Here is a 15,202-nt window from a genome sequence, read left to right as displayed (position 1 = left end):
TCTCAAAGATGGCTTACATAAACAATGCCGGAGTATGCGTTTGGTCAATACAAACATGATTGACGGGTTCCATTCTCAACATCTGAGAAGGTGTGTTAAATGCCGACAGGATTATTTGCAATTAATCCAGGTAAACACCGTGTGCAGCCTCAAGGTCACTTAATAGTACAAAGGGCTAAAGGAATCCAACAGTAATTATTTATTATTTGTTAACCTTTTGGCTCTGTCACACAGTTACAACACACCACTGAATATCACGTTCCACCTGTAACATTTAACTCAATGCTGCATTTAATTCTCAACGGACCACAAGACAAAACTACATTTCAATAAAACGAAACACTCACCCAAATCCACAGAATTTGTCGAGCTCTGCTAGTCAATATGGAGGAATCCACACATTTGCTGCACAAAACTAGAATAGAAGCTTTGAATTCGAAGTTTAATTCACCATCTTGTATTGACAGCAGTGGGCTGGTAATCCCCAGAGATCAGCGTCTCCGATTATAATTACATAATTCAGATAGCGAGTCCTTAGGTTACAGGTGACCGTGCTGCAGAGCTGTAGTATTACTGCGAACACGTCATATTTAATAAAAGACAATTACTCCCCGAGAGCGAGCACCGTTATTATGCTGGAGACGAGTCTGGTGTGTATTAATAGCTGGGAGCTGTGTACTCTGCTCTGCCGATGACTGGGCACTCATCCTGAATAGGCCTGGATTCCGCGGCTGCTGAAGTCCCTGGTACATCTCCACCCTCGGCACCACACCCAACCACGGCGACGGACCTGCAATCCTATATTCATTGGGTTACTCGGTTACAGCACGAGGAAGGGCTGATGTCAGCCCACAGCTATCCTCTGGCCTCTACGAGAGAACGGCTTGGAGGGACTGGGAAGCAAACGTATATGAATGAACCAGCAAAATGAAAAGAAGCGCCAAACTAAGGAAATGACAAAATAGGAGGGGGAACCCCAAAATGGACCAAGGAAGATCTAGAGACAACACCAGGGAAAAGAAAAGTGCTTACTGTGACTGGACAAAATAAAGAACTATTGAGGGCCCGAATGGAGAACGAATAAACTCGAGAATACACTAGGGAAAATAACTTCCAATTGCCAAAAAAGCGCACGGTCTGCTCAGCTTTCAGGGATGTATAATGTTCGAATGGAGCCTAAAGGTCTTACACGAAAAACACTGGGTCAGATTTTAATAGATTCATCAATGAAGGTCTAATGTAATCAAGGAGTCTTAGAAAAGTAGATGTGTAAATCAACGTGTCATTGTTTGCCATGTATACATTTAGACTTAATTTGACAATTTCACGATTATAGAAAATCTGCCTATGTCTAACTGTTGTTCACTGCTAAAGTTCTGCAATTTATTTTCAGGTACAACAGCGGGATATCGTTTTGAAAATGTGTTGCATTAAAGTATGACCACTGCAATTTTTCAACAGTGCAAGTCTTCTAATGTTATCAAAGAAAAAAAATAGACAAAAAGTGCGAAAATTATTATTTAAAAAAGCAGTTCGGAGGCTCATATCAGCGTCAGTCTGACTAGGCAAGCCACCAACCTAAGGCTATGGGGCAATTTCTTATAATTTAAAAAATAAAGTATACTAAGGACTGTAATTTGACAATCACTGAACAACAGAGCAAATGTTGATTTTAAAAGACTATTTATACGCACCAAAATGTTAGCTGGAGGACACAAAAGGTGAATGGAAAGGGGTTAATAATTAACACGGTTGGTTAATGGAACTGTTGAGGAAATTTTAGTGAAACCTACAGATGTGGCCACACCTACTACACTTCACATTCTTTCCAAGTCTATAAAGTGAGTAATACAGGGCTGGAAAGGGAAACCGTTTATTTGAAGATCTAAGGCACACGAACTTTGCAGATAGAGCTATATAAAACCAAACAGCTCAGTTCGGGTGAACAGTTTTAAGCTGTGCCTAGATAAAGGATATGTTGAAATCAACAAGACTATATTCCACAACATAAAATCTGCAAAATGGGCATAATGTCCTGTTGTGTTGCCATAAGCTTTGGAAGATGCGTCTTACAGAGGAACACCCACTGCAAATATAAGAGCACCTACAATGTCCTTATTTTTAGGTATTCAGTAACAATTGCAGTGCGTTTACCACTCACAGAAGTGCACTTGCGAAAAAAAAAAGTGCACTTCAATTTAAACCTACATTAGCATCGGCGTGGATTAGCTAATTTTTAGCGCGAGCCTACCAGACAGCACAGTTATCTGGTGGCAAAAGACATTGTGGGCCTACCAAAAATATATATATAAGCCTTGGAGCCCACCCGTTGCAGACCACTGTTTGGCATTCCAGTTACTCATTTGCCTGCTTTTTATTAATGGACCAGCTTGTCAATCTCTTGTTTGACCTTCCCATGGAGCATAGCCTCTTTACCATTTTTTGATTGGCCGGCTTTTTCATTTCCAATTCTTGCTTTCCATGCAAAAAATGTTTCCTGGGTTAAGCATTTCATAAAAGCGTGTTTGCTGCTCAGTCGTCGCTCATGTGCACTTTTTTCCCAGTCTACTCCATGTTGCTCTGTCGCCAGCGTCCTTCTCCCCACCCGCTCTACACTGCTCTTTCACCCATTGCTCCTCCTACCTACCCTCGCCCTGTTACTTCACCTCACCCATGCCCTCCTTCTCTCCTCTTCCTCCCGCCCTCTGGTGTTGCTCATGCACTCCCACCTGCTCCCTCCACATGACTTCCACGACAAACCCTGGCCCTCTGTGTTACTTCTCCCAACCTGCACCTTCAGTATTGCTTCTGCCCACACCAACGTAAGTAACATTTTTATTGTATATGGTTAATAAAAACCTTTACAAAACAAGCATTTGCAATGCAATAGGTCTCGCATTAGGAAAGTTTGAGCTATTGGTCTTGTAAATGACACATTTTTTATTTATGTGTTTGTTTTGAAAATAGCGAAATTAATAGCTTTGTCATTTTCAATGCCAATACTTTTATCTTTTGTAATTGTGACACCTATAGGCATTTGTAATGCAACATGTTTTGTATTTACGTGACTTAGATGTATTGATATTACAAATAACAATGGCTTTTAATTTTTTTAAATAATTAATACTTAAATAAAAGTTATTGTAACTTATAATGGCAATATCTTAAACTTTTGTAAATAACTTTTGTGAAGAATATGTTCAGTGTATTTTATTGTGATGAAAATCCAAGAACAGAAGTGAAATATTACCAACTTTTTGTGACATTTGTAATAAAGCTTGAAACATTGAGAGAACATATTTGAACCAGTTGTTGTTGAATGGTTGCACAGATTGATACTGTGGTGGCGCTGAGTGATGGTGTGGCGTTTAGTGATGTTATGGTGCCTCTGAGTGATGCTGTGGTGCCCCTGAGTGATGCTGTGGTGCCCCTGAGTGATGCTGTGGTGCCCCTGAGTGATGCTGTGGTGGTGCCATAGATTGAGTGAGGGCGATAGATAGGGTCAGGGCGATAGATAGGGTCAGGGCGATAGATAGATGTGTGCGGTTGTGTGTGTGCGGTTGTATGTGTGCGGTTGTGTGTGTGCGGTTGTATGTGTGCGGTTGTATGTGTGTGGTTGTATGTGTGTGGTTGTATGTGTGTGGTTGTATGTGTGTGGTTGTATGTGTGTGGTTGGGCGTGGTTGTGTGCGTGGTTGTGTGCGTGGTTGTGTGCGTGGTTGTATGTGTGTGAGGGTGTGAGTGAGGGTGTGTGATGGTGAGGTGTGAGGGTGGGTGAGGATGAGGCTGTGAGGGTGTGTGATGGTGAGGTGTGAGGGTGAGTGAGGATGAGGGTGTGAGGGTGTGTGATGGTGAGGTGTGAGGGTGAGTGAGGATGAGGGTGTGAGGGGGTGTGAAGGTGAGTGTGTGTGGGGGTGTGATGGTGTGAGTGAGGGTGTGAGGATGTGAGGGTGTGTGAGGGTGAGGAGGTGTGAGGGTGAGGAGGTGTGAGGGTGAGGAGGTGTGAGGGTGAGGAGGTGTGAGGGTGAGGAGGTGTGAGGGTGAGGAGGTGTGAGGGTGAGGAGGTGTGAGGGTGAGGAGGTGTGAGGGTGAGGAGGTGTGAGGGTGAGGAGGTGTGAGGGTGAGGAGGTGTGAGGGTGAGGAGGTGTGAGGGTGAGGAGGTGTGAGGGTGAGGAGGTGTGAGGGTGAGGAGGTGTGAGGGTGAGGAGGTGTGAGGGTGAGGAGGTGTGAGGGTGAGGAGGTGTGAGGGTGAGGAGGTGTGAGGGTGAGGAGGTGTGAGGGTGAGGAGGTGTGAGGGTGAGGAGGTGTGAGGGTGAGGAGGTGTGAGGGTGAGGAGGTGTGAGGGTGAGGAGGTGTGAGGGTGAGGAGGTGTGAGGGTGAGGAGGTGTGAGGGTGAGGAGGTGTGAGGGTGAGGAGGTGTGAGGGTGAGGAGGTGTGAGGGTGAGGAGGTGTGAGGGTGAGGAGGGGTGAGGGTGAGGAGGGGTGAGGGTGAGGAGGGGTGAGGGTGAGGAGGGGTGAGGGTGAGGAGGGGTGAGGAGGTGTGAGGGTGAGTGAGGTGTGAGGGTGAGTGAGGATGAGGGTTTGAGGGTGAGTGAGGATGAGGGGGTGAAGGTGAGTGAGGGTGGGTGAGGGTGCGAGGGTGGGTGAGGGTGCGAGGGTGGGTGAGGGTGCGAGGGTGGGTGAGGATGTGAAGGTGTGATGGTGAGGAGGTGTGAGGGTGAGTGTGTGTGAGGGTGTGAAGGTGAGTGAGGGTGTGAGGGTGGGTGAGGGGTGTGAGGGTGGGTGAGGATGAGGGGGTGAGGGGTGTGAGGGTGGGTGAGGGTGTGAGTGAGGGCGTGAGGATGTGAGGGTGTGTGAAGGTGAGGAGGTGTGATGTGAGTGAGGGTGGGTGAATGAGGGTGTGAGGGTGACGAGGGTGAGTGATGGTGTGTGAGGCGGAGGGTGTGAGGGTGAGTGAGGGTGAGTGAGGGTGTGTGAGGGGTGAAGGTGAGAGGGTGTGAGGGTGAGTGAGGGTGGGAGGGTGAGTGAGGGTGAGTGCGGGTGTGTGAGGGTGAGTGCGGGTGTAGGAGGATGAGGGGGTGAGGGGTGAAGGTGAGGGGGTGTGAAGGTGAGTGGGGGTGTGAGGGTGATGGGGTGTGAGGGTGAGTGATGGGGGGGTGAGGCTGAGGGTGTGAGGGAGAGTGAGGGGGGGTGAGGGTGAGTGAGGGTGTGTGAGGGTGTAAGGGTGAGTGAGGGGGTGAGGGTGTGAGGGTGAGGGATGGTGTATGAGGATGAGGGGGTGAGGGGGTGAGGGGGGGTGAGGGTGTGTGAGGGTGAGGGGGTGTGAGGGTGTGAAGGTGAGTGAGGGGTGAGGGTGAGTGCGGGTGTGAGGGTTGTGAGGGTGAGGGGTGTGTGAGGATGAGGGGGTGAGGGGGTGTGAAGGTGAGTGATGGTGTGTGAGGGTTGGTGAGGGTGCGAGGATGTGAGGGTATGCGATGGTGAGGAGGTGTGAGGGTGAGTGAGGATGAGGGGGTGAGGGTGTGAGGGTGGGGGGTGTCAAAGTGAGTGAGGGTGTGTGAGGGTGAATGAGGGTGTGTGAGGGTGGGTGAGGGGGTGAGGGGGTGTGATGGTGAGGGTGTGAGGGTGAATGAGGATGAGGGGGTGAGGGGGTGAGGGGGTGAGGGGGTGAGGGGGTGAGGGGGTGAGGGGGTGAGGGGGTGAGGGGGTGAGGGGGTGTTGGTGAGGGTGTGTTGGTGGGTGAGGATGTGAGGGTGTGTGATGGTAAGGAGGTGTGAGGGTGAGTGAGGATGAGGGTGTGTGAGGGTATGAAGGTGGGTGAGGGTGTGAGTGAGGGTGGGTGAGGGGCGAAGGCGAGTGAGGGGGTGAGGGTGAGTGAGGGTGTGTGAGGATAAGGGTGAGGGGGGTGAGGGGGGGTGACGGTCTGAAGGTGTCTGAAGGTGTGTGAGGGTGTGTGAGGGTGTGTGAGTGAGGATGAGTGAGGATGAGTGAGGGTAGGGTGAGGCGGTGTGAGGGTGAGGAGGTGTGAGGGTGAGGAGGTGTGAGGGTGAGTGAGGGTGAGTGAGGGTGTGAGGCCTGCAGTTTTGGCCTGCAGGTGGCGATAGGCGACCACGTCCCGAAAGAAGGTTCACATCACAGGAGGGGGATAAAAGTTTGCGGCATTTAAAAACCAGTGGCTTACATAATGTCATCGACTTTCACTTAAAATAGTCACTCTCAGTGAGAGACGGGTAGATTCCATGTGCGGCAAGAGGGCCTGTAAGCCGACATCACAGGGTGTGGATAGAGGGGAGGGTGTAAGTAGGGAGGGAGAGCGAGAGCAGGGAGATGAGAGAAGAGTTGAAGAGAAAGGCAGAGGGGAAAAGAAATTGTATTGAGGCGGTTGATATAAAGCAGAGAAGAGAGAAACAAAGGGGCAATATGTAGGAAAAAAGGCTTCATTTGTGTAGCTTTCGTGAGTGTCTGCCACCAGGACAATTAAATTCACTCAGTGAAGGCGCTGTTTAACAGTGGGCTATACAAAACTAATCTATCAGTTTTTTTTTGCTTAAAGTCCAAAATCATTGTGTTGTTTGAAAGTTTATTTGTTCAGGCAGTCCTGTATTTTTAGTCATCGCCACTTGTATGTTGGACCGGGGAAACCCATGCTTGAATGGGAACAAAGCTAAGTGCCTACTGTAACGCACAAAGGAATCTATTTCTTATATTCATTTTATTACAACGACATAACTGCCGCCTTCTACTCGCAGTGAAGTGCCTCTCAAAAAGTTTCATACGTTATCAAAATGTCACTCATATAGTGAGATGCGTGATGAGAGATAGCATATGCGGGTATGGGATAAGAGAATCAGTGCATAGGCTAGTAATAGTGTTTATAAAAAAAAAATTTAAAAAGACATTTACCGTAAACCTCTTGTGCTCGTCTGATGGCTCTGATCGTCCAGCGGCTGTTCCAGCGAAAGCAGGCCGGGCTGGGCGGAAGTCAGGCAGCCCTCCTCGAGACAGAGGCGGGGCCTGACCAGAAGCAGGAAGTCGACCGCGACCGGAGCTTCCCAGGAGGCAGGCTGCAATGGCTGGCGCAAGGCTCCGGAGCAGAGAGAGGAGAGCCCTGCGTGCAGCCGGCGTCCGCCCGGGAAGCCAAGGAGCGGAGTGCCAGTGTCCCTGTGCCCGTTGACGCCGGAGGGAGCAGCCCGGAGCGGGACGAGTAGAAGTCCGGGTGAGTGGGGCTCCGTGCTTGCGTGTCTGTGTGTATGCAGGGGGTGCAGGGCGGCAGTGTGTATGTGTGTGTGTGTGTGTGCGCCTGTGTGTGCGTGCGTGCATGCAGAGGGGTGGGGGCCACTCATTTAAATTTAAAAGTAAATATGACGCCAAAATAATAAATAAATAAACCAGCAGCTTGACCCATTTATTCACTGTGATGCTTCCGATAATTAAAAATGTGCCTTTACAAAGAAGTGTTTTAAAAAGAATACCAGCGTGCATGTTCATTACAAGACTGCTAGAAATAATTACTCATGATGTTCAAAGCAAGCCTGTTCATTTCAAGCTACCCTCAGCCAGCCTCGGAAAAAACGAAAGTAATACAAAAGCGAAACTGACACTGCCACTGCAGACAATGCTGCGCGCTCCCGAGGTGAAATCCGGCACTGAAAACGCTCGTAACACTTTGGTGTCCACTCTCCTAAAAACGGATCACATTAGTTGTCGAGCTGACAGCATTCATGCTTCGCATGAATGCTAACGTCAGCTCGACCTAAAAAGGAGAAGATTTCAAAGAACGTATTCCATAAAATAAATGAGAGTGCATCTGCTGACTGATGACCATTTCAAAGTAAAAAAAGTCTATCTTTCATTATCTAGCTTCAAAGTCTTTTGTTTCACTAAGACTTTGTGTTTTGTCCCATTAGTCACCTCTTTTTCGTGTTTCATCAATAGGAGGCTCGCTTTCTGAAAAAAAACGGGTGGCCCTGCAGGCTGTCTGCAGCTGTTCGCTGTTCAATACTAGCATGACTGCCGGCCGACATGTTCTGATTTGGAAAAGGCGAAATATTTGAAGGAGATAATACCGTCTCAGGTTGCTCAGAGCGGGACAGACGCACAGGACGTGGATCAGGGATTCTTCAGAAAGACCACAAAGTCTGCACAATGATGTTGGCCATGTTTGCCGCCATGCCGGGATCTGGTCTTTTGTGGTATAGGTTCCCAGCCGCAGTCGTAGTAGCATTTGTTGCGTAGATGGTGTTATGTAATTAACTAGATACGGTTGCGGAATGCTTCTGTCGTACGTGGCCAGTACCATCCATCTGTGTTTTTTCTTGGCCAATGTTGCTTTGTCAGCAATCCTGGATTTCTGTTTCGCCGCACCATTGGCTGCTTTTTTGAAGGCCGCGAAGGTATGTTCATTGTTCCACGTCTGTTGCATGTCAAGATTTTCCAACGCCTCTTCCAGTGTTTTTTTCCATGCCTTTTTTCCTTTGATTTGATTGTTGATTTCAGTCCAACAGTGACCCATCAGCGTGTCCTCTTGTGCTGCTCTTAGTTTCCAGCACGTTTTTATTATGGCGGCATGTCTTGCATGATGCTGGTTAAGTAACCCAAATTCAAGGCGTACCTGCGCCTGTGATGCAAACTGCGGAATTTGGTAGAGGTATTTGAACAGCGCTGACTGTTGGAGGTTCAGGAAATTAGCATCTTTGCCTCTGTATAGGTCGGAGCCGTACGTGAGGGAGGGTAAAAATTTAGCAGCGATCACTTTCAGCAAGTATTCATTGGATGGACGTGTTAATTTTGTTTTTAGTATGTTTAGGGCAAACCGCAATTCGATTGCCTGTGATTTTCTATACATGGTGTGTTCTTTTAGTGACCATCTTGAATCAACAAGTACTCCCAGATACTTATAGGTGGTACATTGCTCTATGTTGTTTCCCGCGATGTGCCATCTGAACGAAGCAGACCACTTTTGTTTTTTTATAGTTAAATTGCAGCCCATGCGAGCAAGTATATTTGTGCAACCTTGTTATAGCGCGTTGGAGACCCAACGGGGTCTGGCTGCACAGGACTATGTCGTCAGCATACTGCATACTCCTTATTTTGTGTTGGGCTAGATTTGGTGGGTCGCTTTGAATCTCTGAGATGCTCTTGTCAAGGTCCGCAGTGAAGATGTTGAAGAGGGTGGGGGCTAATACGCATCCCTGCTTGAGGCCAATTCGGGTAGGGATTTTTGTTGTTGTCCTGTCCCCATTACCGAGTTTTATCTTGACCCAGGTGGATGAGTATAGATTTATAATGGCCCGTAACAACTTCGGAGGGGTACCCCAGTTGGCCATCTTTTCCCATAGTATCTCCCTTGGCACTGTGTCGAACGCCGCTTTTAGGTCAACAAAACAGGTGTACAGTTTTGTTGATTTGGCCTTTGCTCTGTCGACAAGAAGGTTGAGCGCTGTCAGATTGCATGACGTGTTGGTTCCAGGCCTGAACCCTGTTTGGGAGGATGTTGTTACGGCTAATCCAATCTTCCAGCGCAATCAAGAGATTTGATGCATATGCCTTGGCCTCTACGTCAATAAGCGCGATCAGTCTGTAATTCGCTGGATCTGTGCACGCTCCTGCTTTGAAGATTGGGTGCAAAATACTCCCTCTCCATGAGGAGGGAATGCTTCCTGATTGGAATGCGTGATCGTACAATGGGGTAAGATATTCTGCCCAGAACGAATGATCTTGTTTGAAGAGCCCATTAGGCAAGCCATTCGGGCCTGGGGCACCTTTTGGCCTCAATTTGTTCAGGACCGTTTGGACTTGGCATTTCGTGATCCAGGTTGCATCAAAGGTTTGATCTTCTTCGTGCTTTTCAGTCAGCCGGAAGGTAAGAGGATGTTCATTCCTTACGTGCGCGTCGGTCATTTGAGTTTGCTCTAGATGGTGGATCCAGTCTTCCTGTAGTATATTTGCATTAAAAACGAGGGCTGCTCCATTGGCTACTTTGTTGATTTCTGCCCAGAATTTCCTGTTGGATTTGCTGGCTTCTATTAATTGTTGCCAGATTTCTGTTTGATGTTTTTTCTTTAAAGTCCATACTTCTTTTTTGTATATTTGCCTTAGATTATGTATTTGCTGCTTAATGTCGTCACCCCTCTTAGGGTCTTTCCCTTTGAGTTTTCCGAGTTCCTGATTGAATAACCTTTTTTTTGCTCCCTATTGCACCAGAGTGAGCTTGATGTGCCTGACAGGGTTTTCTTTTGTTAGTCTGATTTTGCTGACCAAATTTGTCGGTTAGGATAGCGGTCATTTTTTCCCAGTTTACTTGGTATGCTAATGGTTTTTTTTTCCTCGTCTTCTACCGACATTAGTTTCACATGCACCATGATTTTACCTACATTCTTTCCGTTCCATGCTAATCGCTTAAGATTATAAAGGGTCGGGGTTACCATCAGGTCTTTTGTTGCTGGGGCCATTGAGTGTTGGAATCTGAGCTCTATTGCTTGTAGACTGTCATCGCTCTCCAGTTTGTGGATTATTCTGTAGGTAACTACTATTTGGAATACCTCGGAGTCCACCATGGTATAATCCAGAATTGATTGGGCCTTTTTTACAATTCTGGTCGAGGATGCAGGCTGATCCTGCGGGAATCGGCCATTCAAAGTGATCAGTCCGATATCGGCTAACATTTGGGCACACATCTGGCCGTGTTTGTCTTTTTTCCGATGGTTTGTTATTGTTGGAGGTATTGTTTTCCCGTCCCGCTTGGTACGTTGGATGTCATAGGCGGGGTCTCTTTCTAGTAGAAACATGTTTAGGTCACCAGAAACCACCAAACCGGCCTGTTGGTAAGTGGCTTGCAAGGATTTGAGAAATGCTTTAAGGGACAAAATTTTCTGTAGTTTGTTCTTTGATGCCGGATAAATATAGATATTGCATATGACCAATGAGCGACGCTCTAGGGTATCCTGTTGTCCTGAACTGGTGTCAGTCGGGAGCATGATTTTAATACATTGAATCCATGATTGACCTGACTCAATTGTCTCAACTGACCATGGGATGCTGGTGTTTAGATAAATCGATAGTCCTCCCGCTGCCCTGCCTGTTAAACCTCTTTTGGTGGCATGTTGAATTTCTTTAAAGCCATTTATGTGGTCCGATGAAATTGACCAAGTCTCTTGGAATAATATGATGTCGAATTGTTTAAGGAATGCTATTAGTTCAAAGTCGTTTGTTTTGCCTCCCAATCCATTTATATTCCAAGAGCATACCTTCAAGTTCGGTTTTCATGCTTCATCCCTCTTGATGTCCACTGGGGTTGCCTTTGGAGCTAAGACTTTCCGCACCTGGCTGGCGACTCCTGACCCTCCTTGATGGATGATCCGTAGGTTGGACCATCCTCCCTTACTACTATCCGAGCGGCCGACCGCGCCCCGGAGTATTCCACTGTCAAACTGTGGGCTTACGTCTGCCAGCGTGGATAACGGGCCCGGGTATCTTTCAATTTCGACCGGTCTAATCTCAATTCCCCATTTTGCGAACTCTTCCCTATGATGCCAGAATTCTTTGGCATTCAAATGATCGTTCCAAGTTACCACTGTCATCTCTCTTCCGTTTGCGTTTGGAATTATTTTGAATTCGATGCTTTCGATGTGGATGGTCTTCAGATGTTTCAGTGTTTCAATTGAGTTAATAAGTTTTAAAATGGCGCTCCGGTTAAGAATGTCGTGCTTGCCCCTGGAGCTATAGTGTGGAATAAGTTCGTGAGCAAGTACTTCAGCTGGATGAGATGCCTCTGACTCTTCTTTTGGCCCCACCCGCCTGATTTGGATGGTTTTTAGGGTGTTAACTCTATGGCCCTGATATAGTATGTTTGTGTGAACTACTGGTTCGTTCTCTAATCCTGGTTGGAAGGGACTTGGTTTCACCAACGTCTTACTCTGCTATCTGCAGTTTTTTTGTTTTTTTTTTATGTACGTTTGGTTATGTAATTTTTATTTTTTTTAAGTGTCATTTTGTAGGCATGAGCATAGGTAGATCATACACTCCTTCAAAATGACGCAACCGCCATGTAATAGCGCCTTTTACATTTTTTTTTTTTACTTCTTTTTCCTAGTCATGTTACATAGCACTGTGGATACTGTACAGCTTAGCTAAAAACAACTGGCAAAAGCAATAGGTCCCAAGGGCAAGAGCAACTGTCTTTGCCCGTGCATGGTTGAGAATGGGTCCCAAACCTATTTTCATCATAACAGGGGCACACAGTTTCATGTTATTTATTTTTTGGGATGCCTATCTACAAGTGAACATATTTATTTTGTTGTCCCTTTAATCATTAAAGAATCCTTTTTTGCACAAAAAAAATTACGTTGAAAATGGTATACCTCCACAAGTAGTTAACATGCATTTGGAACTTGCGCTTAAACATCAGCAGGATTTGTGTGCGCAAAGGAGCAATACGTAATAAAGCAATACAATCACCTGAATGGTAAGTATAGTAATACTATAATGTTGGTGTACTAACAGTTATATAAGCTTTATCCGGAAGCCTCATCTGTTTATTTTTAAGCTCTATGATGTTAATATCCACATACCGTGGCCTTACAAGATTGGGTGACTGCATGGATAGACACTAAATGGAGGTCTAATGTCAGGTTTTTTTTAAGTACGTACAGACAGCGATAAAGGTTACTTTCAACCTGTATGTTTAAGAGCATGTAACAGAAAAAGGAGAGCCTTCGTTATAAAGCAGATGTATTCCACTTCATAGAACATTAGGAAAACAGTGCACTTTTTCATAACATACACTGACGATTAATATGCGAAGCATAGCAAAAATACTATGAGCAAGAGGAAATAATAACGTGATTAAATGCGATTAACAAACTCCCATTAGAAAAAAAACTGTATAAAAAGGTGTGTATCGCTAGAGTGCACCTGAAATGGCATACATCGAGCCCCACGAGCGTGGATTACCAGTCATTAGGCTACAAATCACAGTAATTAGCAGTGGAGCGATTTGCACCGCCCAGGGCCTCCACTTATGTAAACGTCAGTCCTGAGAGGTGCCCTGGTAGGCAGTCACTCCTGGGCCAAGGCATTCCTATGAAGGAGGTGAAGCTTCTTCTGCCGTTAGCACTTCTTAAGTGACCCGCGTTTAATGTTAAAATATTTGCTGAGAGCTCAAGTGAAAACCAAAAGCAAACACCTATGTGAATGAGTCTAAGCCACAAGAACTCATTACTACAAACCCTTCCTGTACTAAACGACGGTCTGTCTAACGGCTCTACTTAAAGTAAGCTTTGGGGCAAAATTCTAAACTGACTAAATGTTGCTATTAACTTTGTTACAGTTAAATAGTTTATTTTAAAAAATGAAAATTAATTTGGAGTACAACAAGGTGCATTCTACTTATTCACATTTTCTAGCCGCAAAAAAATGTTCATGGAGCAATAACTGGTAGAAGAGACCTTGGGAAATAAGTATTAATATGAAAATCATCACCCTTTCATGCATAGCAGGGGTGGAAATTTAGTTTAAAAGACATTTTTAAAAATTGGATGTCCATTGCATAAAGTATGCAGCTGAACAATAAAATTTGGTAGGTCATCCAAAGAAGAAATTAAGACATTCTTCAGTGGGCCACAATAAAAATGCACATATTTTGAAAAAGGGGATGTCGGGTACACAGGGACAGACAGACACACACCCCCCACATCCCCCCCCCCCATAACAGGTCAATGTATAGTACAGTACATGGGTCTTCAGATTTTGTGCGTCCAGTCTTCCATTGTATACGATATTGTCTGCGCTGTTGCACTGGAATCTGTGGTGCCTATATTGGTACTCTTTAACTAAAGAGTAAAATAGAAAAAAAACTAGGAGACACCTTGCAAGTGCTACTAGTGGTTACACTGATGTACCCTATACAGTGTCCGAAGCTGAAGCCCTTTGAGCCCTATGGACGTTGCGCGCCTGGTAACTGCTCACACTGGTGCAACCCTAATTATTGGACTTTGTTACACATGGTTTAGTCCATAGGTTATGCCTTGATCTAGCGTAGCTATGTCCTCGATTATCTGGGAGTAAACTGCACAATCGGTGAGATTAAAAAAATGTATCAAGGTGGTGTTCCCTTTCTATTTGCTCAGCACCCGACACACATTATAAACCAAGGGTATAGTCAATTTTCATTAGACAAGGAGGACATGTTTCACTGCCAACACCGACTTTTGGGAGCGGGCGCCCACACTTAAATAACACGTCGGGTCTGCATCCTAGAACAATACAGTTGGGAGACCAGCAAACCCGTTAGTGTTAGCTCACCTCACAATGCGGTTACCAACTCCAAGTGGAATTACACACAAACGCCGATTATTTCTGAAATTCACCAGATCATAGAAACCCATAATATTCACTAGTATGCTATTAAGAATGAGGTTTTGCAAGACACCGCTTGATATGTTCTCTAGCCGCGAAAAAACTGTTCTAACTCCTCAGCAGTGAAACATGTTAGCCTTCACTAATTAAGGTCCAAACATACCCTTGGCTTTTAATCTGTACCGAGTTATTGTGTAAATAAAAAAATTCAAAAGTGACAACCACCACTGACATTTTTCATCTCACTGACTGATCAGCATATTCAAAAATAATAGACAAAACATGCTCAAGACGGACCAGACTACTTGCAACAGTAAAGTAACCTAGGGTGCACTAGCATGTTTGGTTACCACTGATAAGTCACAACAGTGCCAGACATGATAGGCATCTGATCTCCTTCATACACTGCCAATACCCAACAACCCCATCAGTGATTTGGAGAGCATACCAATTGTGAAAATGCCCGGGACAATGTATAGGACACATCACGGTGCATCCGGCAGGGCGTCTCCTTGTTTGGAATACTAATATGGGTACCACAGATTCCAGTACGGCAGCAGAGAATATCACTTACAATTCTAGGCTGGAAACACAAGTATCTTAGACACATATGCCTCATTATAAATTAAAACTTATGGTGAACTAGCACTAATGGACATACATGTATGCGTTCAATTGGGGTGTACTAGCATATATACACTTTATGGGTTGAGGGTGCCTTATTGATTTCTCTTGCAACTCCTTTTGTTTAAAAGGATTACAAGGGACCCTGCTTCATGCAAGGCAGCGGTGGCTGAAGCAAGCAAGGATTTATATTTATTTTACTTATACTCCTCTATTCTTCAAGGCCA

General features: G+C 45.7%; 1 protein-coding gene across 30 annotated transcripts in view; it reads right to left on the bottom strand.

The window, feature by feature from the left end:
* MAP4 (microtubule associated protein 4) overlaps nt 1-15,202 on the bottom strand; it is a 1,839,191-nt gene that overhangs the window by 1,817,363 nt on the left and 6,626 nt on the right. The window contains exon 1 of one of the 30 annotated variants that reach the window (XM_078662499.1): nt 348-466. The exons of the other annotated variants lie outside the window; for them this stretch is intronic. The gene's annotated coding sequence lies outside the window, so the exon portion shown is untranslated. Of the gene's footprint in view, nt 1-347; nt 467-15,202 lie in introns of those variants that run through there. 30 annotated transcript variants of the gene reach the window in all.

This window comes from Lissotriton helveticus, chromosome 10 (genome assembly GCF_964261635.1).
Source record: "Lissotriton helveticus chromosome 10, aLisHel1.1, whole genome shotgun sequence".
NCBI classification, from domain to species: domain Eukaryota; kingdom Metazoa; phylum Chordata; class Amphibia; order Caudata; family Salamandridae; genus Lissotriton; species Lissotriton helveticus.
Note: the sequence above shows the minus strand (reverse complement) of the source record. Positions and strands in the feature narration are given on the sequence as shown.